At 36.9% G+C, this 4,868-nt stretch overlaps 1 pseudogene; it reads right to left on the minus strand.

The window, feature by feature from the left end:
- Nucleotides 1–1,102: 1,102 nt before the first annotated feature.
- LOC150022288 (small ribosomal subunit protein eS26 pseudogene) lies at nucleotides 1,103–1,605 on the minus strand (annotated as a pseudogene).
- Nucleotides 1,606–4,868: the final 3,263 nt, after the last annotated feature.

Consider the following 4,868-nt stretch of genomic DNA (forward strand, 5'->3'; position numbering starts at 1 on the left):
AATGATCCACTCAACTTCAGCTCTAGAAATTAGGAGACACCCACCCTCCAAACCCAGAGGCTTATTAAACCTCCAAACTACAGAGGAGAAAATTTCTAAATTTAGCATTAAGTAGATGGAGGTAACTTATTCATACAGAACAATAGAACTGGTCATTTTTATAACATCTTTCCTCTTTATATCCCTGAATTTCCTCTGGATTAAGCCTAACAGGAACTTCTTGTAAATGGAAAATAATAATGGTCTGAACTCCTTAAGACCATTTTCCTCAGGAATCTAGAAAATTTTTTAAAACATTGGTTCCTTAACCAACAATCTTGACATATTCTGCCATTGTAATGTATGTTTATTTAGAAAAATTGAGCCTTGGACTATAATGGCTGATATCACATATGGCAATTGAAACAGAACCTGGATCTGGTACATGTTTCTTTAGATTATTAGATTTTCTTTTGGTTCCACCTGTCCAATCACTCATACTTAAGTCCAATCATTCATGCTTAAGCTCTTATATTATTTCATATTTCAGTTTCTGTATTTCATTTCAATATTCTCCCATCTCTTAGTTGGCTGAAGAAACCAAATTAATATACTAACTTCATGTCTTTAGTGATGTTTCTAAAAGGAAATGTACAAGTGATGAAAGTTTTACGTTTTGGGGTTTTTTTTGTAAGGACCAGATATTAAAATTTTTGTAGAACAATTTTTGTAGCAATAAAAGCCAAATATTGACTAATTACTAGAGAGCTGGAGAATGAGATCATCAATATTTATGGGATTTTTATTTTGACTCATTTTCACTGTTTTTCATAGGAAATGTGAATTTTCTTAGTAAGTGCTGTTTAGTGAGTATATTCTTTTTCCAGCAGTAATTGCGTAAAGGTGTTACTAATGAGAACCAAGCACTGACTTTCTAGGACTCACTTGTATGCTTATATACACACTCATTTTCCTGGTCTTTCCTATTTTTCAAACTGTATTTTATCAACAGCAGCACAAAATCTTATTTAACTAACCTCCCATGCATTCTTTTTCTGACTTTCAGATTTCATAAACCAACACAAAATACAAGTTTTTTTTTTTTTTTTTTTTTTTTTTAAAGTACAACTTCCATTTTATTTATTTTCCAGAGAACTGTTCTTCAGTCCTTAAGAACTTAGCTCCTTACATGGGCTTTGGTGGAGGACGTGGGGCAGCACCCGCAGGTCTGAATCGGGGTGGAGGTGTTCGGTCCTTCCGGGCTTCACGAGAGCGATTCCTGACTACCTTGCTGTGAATGGCACAACTCACACAGTAATGCAGTTTCACATACAGCTTGGGAAGCACATAGGCGTCGAAGACACTCGCTTCTGAAATGTCCCTCACGGCTGCGGCCTCAACTATGTTTCGAATGACAAACTTTTTAATGGTCTTATCCTTGGGCACGCATCGGGCGCAGTTGGTGCAGCGAATAGGCTGCACATGGCCGCGGCCTTTCTTGGCACGACCGTTGTTCCTTCTTTTCTTGGTCATCTTGGAAGCGAGGACCCGCGAAAAGACTTGCCTTCCGCTCTGGCACTCTTATATAGCGCGAGATCCCTACGCTCACACCGGAAGAATCCTTAGTTGACGAACACCAAGAATGGCAATCCACTTCACTTAAATCTTCTTTATTATTCAGCGTTTTCGCTGAAATTCTGGTAAGAAAAGTGTTTCTCGAGTTTAGTCATCGGAGGAACAAGGTGACCAGGGGACTATTTTTCCTGATCACAAAATACAAGTTTTAATTGAAAGACTGTTCTTATTTTATTATCATCATTTCACTAAAGCAGCAATTCTCAAACTTTAGCATGCATCAGAATCACATGGAGGGCTTGTTAAGACATAAACTGCTAGGCCTCACCTGTAAGAGTTCCTGATTCTGTAGGTCTGAGTTAGGGCTCAAGAATTTGCATAACTAACAAGTTTCCACCTGATGCTAATACTGCTGGTCTGTGGAACCACACTGTGAAAATCACTGCATTAAAGAGGCCATTTCAGCAGGAAAGAAATGATAAAAAGTAATCTGAAAATAAAGCAGAATCATTTAAATTGAGTAAGTTTTGTTTATTTTTGTCATTTATCCTGAAGTCAGTGAAAGTTTCACAAACAGTAGCAGTCCTTAAAGTAACAGTTGGAAGCCAGTGCCCTAGTATGCTGTCTGATAAGGCAACCCTTGCTAGCCACATGAATGTTTGAACTATGGCTGTTTGAGTTGAGACGTGCTGTAAGTATAAGATACACACCAAATTTTAAAAATTTACTATCAAAAAGTAATGTAATAATATTTCATTAATAACTTTTATATTGATCAGATATGAAAATCATAACATTTTGACATCCTGATTTAAATAAAAGTGTGAGAAACTAATTTTGGGACCCCATCCCAGACATATTGATTCAGAGTCTTTATGGCTAGAACCCAGCAATCTCTATTTTAATAAATTCTTCTGATTTACCCTGGCTAGTGTGGCTCAGTGGGTTGGGCTTTGTCCCACAAACTGAAAGGAGTTTGGTTTGATTCCCGGTCAGGGCACATACACTGCAAGCCAGGTCCCTGGTTGGGGACATGCAAGAGGCAATCGATCCATGTTTCTCTCTCACACTGGTTTTTTGTCTCCCTCTCTTTCTCCATCTCTTGCCCTCTATAAAAAATAAATAAAATCTTTTCAAAAAATTCATCTGATTCAGGTTAAATTTCCAGAAACATTTCTCGAACAGTGCTTATCATACTTTAATGTGCATACAGATCACCTCAGGATCTTTTAAAATTCAGATTCTAGTTCAATAGGTTAGAGGTGAAACTCAAGATTCTGCAATTCCATAAAGCTCTCACAGGATGTTAGGTGCTGCTGGTCTGAGCCATATTTTGAGCTGCAAGGTCCTGGAACATTTACTCATGATGGAGCACTCTAACCAATATCCATTACAAACAAATCAACACACACATATACAAACTCCAAAGGATTCACATGTCAAGATTCCAGCTGGGCTGCGCTAAAGGAAAAAGAACTGTGTTTCTCTAACAAAAGGAATTTTGTCAAGACCCTTTGAGAGCTCTAAATAAATTCTCTCATTTAATTGTTTGCATTATCAGACAACCTGCCATGTTCATCTAATAAGAAAGTGTGTGTTTGTGTTCCTATTTTTCCAGTAGGTTAATGGTGATTCAATATATTTAGAGCTGGAAGCTACTTCCACTAAGCTGAAACATTTGAATGAAAAATGGGCACTCCAGCTACATCTCCCTTGGCAAAGTGATCCATTTAATCAGCCCTTTTGTTTATATCTAGGTAGTAAGTTTTAATCTGAGTTACTATCTGCTGATTTTAACTAAGAAAAGGCAAAGAGGAATAGGAAAGAAGAGAAAACCCTTCTCTTGAGCTGTGCTGAGTCAGTTTGTAATTTATCCATCATTTCAAGAGCCACTAGAGACAGAGGCAGACCTTCTCTAAGTCTGCTTAATTCCCAGGAGACTCCATCATACTTCCAAAAAAGAGCTGCCCCCATATTTGAAAGAGGTTTTATATTTCTTGACTTCCTCCTCCTCTAACTCTCTCTTAATATATCCCCCACAATTTGCTCTAGTAAAAGAATATAGAAAAACAAACATTTACCATTGTTTGGAGGGAAAAAAGCTTACAATCCAACTGAAGAGGCAGAAATTGACCATTAATTGTTTAGCTTGTGTCATGCTATGTTTTTTAAATAAACCAGAACACAGAAAAAAGAAATTAGGAAATGTCTACTATAAAAATTTGCCAATTGTGTTTGCAATAAAACTATAGAAAGCTTTATTTTTCAACTAAAATCTATCTCTTGCATTGTTTATTGTGAGTATAGGAAGAAAAAATAGACTCAAATGAGTGAGTTTTTGTATGTGATTTATTACCCTTCCCTTTTAGTTTTGACAAAAACCTATAATATATGCTACATAATCCATGCTAGGTACAAGAATATGCTATAAAATAGATTTTTGGCATATACATACTTACCTACACATATATTTATGTATATACTTTTTGTTTTTTCAAGATTTATACAGTGACCTAAAACCAACCATTAAATTCAATTTACAAAATTCTTTGTCATGAGAAATCAGTCCACTTTTTACCTAGTCCAGATGTCATTTGAAGAGACAGCCATATAAATGCAGCAATAAATGAAAAATCTGACTATTGCTATCTGTGAAGATTTTCCTTTATAAATATAAAACAACCACTTATTATTTGGATAAAGAAAGTAAGAACAAGTTTCATAAATCATTGGGTTAGCTACAATGCAGTAAAAGGTTAACATCAAATGTTCATTATACTTGAGAATGGGCCATCTGCTGGGGCAGGACTCACAGTCTTCTGATCACACAGTGTGACAAATTCCCTTACACAGATCTGGTTTAGATCCCACCTGTTCCAGTCGCTAGCATGTTGACTTGGAACAAGTCACTTACCCTCCTTAAACCCAGTGTCTTCAACTCTGGTTGACCTTGAGTGAACAGCAATGTTTTGCCCAATGATTTCTGGATAAATTATCTTCTTCCTTGGAATCTAGTGCCCTGTGATGTTGGGTTCCTTTCTAAACATGGAATGACAACATCTACTTTTCAGAGTTGTTAAATGTATTAAAAATAATGTGTCCAGTTCCTGAAACAAGCCAGTGCTCAGTGACTGCATTGTGCAAATGTGGAGGCAAACCCAAGGGGCTGCTGATGCCACAGGCAGAGCTGCATACACACTCAGTGCTACCCTTCCCCTTTCCCTTTCCCTTTCCCTCCTGTGCAGTAGTTCTGAGCCTTGAACCCTGGCTCCTCTGAGAATTGGGAGAGATACTTATTTTCTTTGATTAAATCA

Source organism: Furipterus horrens, unplaced genomic scaffold (genome assembly GCF_987537825.1).
Source record: "Furipterus horrens unplaced genomic scaffold, mFurHor1.1.pri manual_scaffold_1, whole genome shotgun sequence".
In the NCBI taxonomy this organism is placed as follows: domain Eukaryota; kingdom Metazoa; phylum Chordata; class Mammalia; order Chiroptera; family Furipteridae; genus Furipterus; species Furipterus horrens.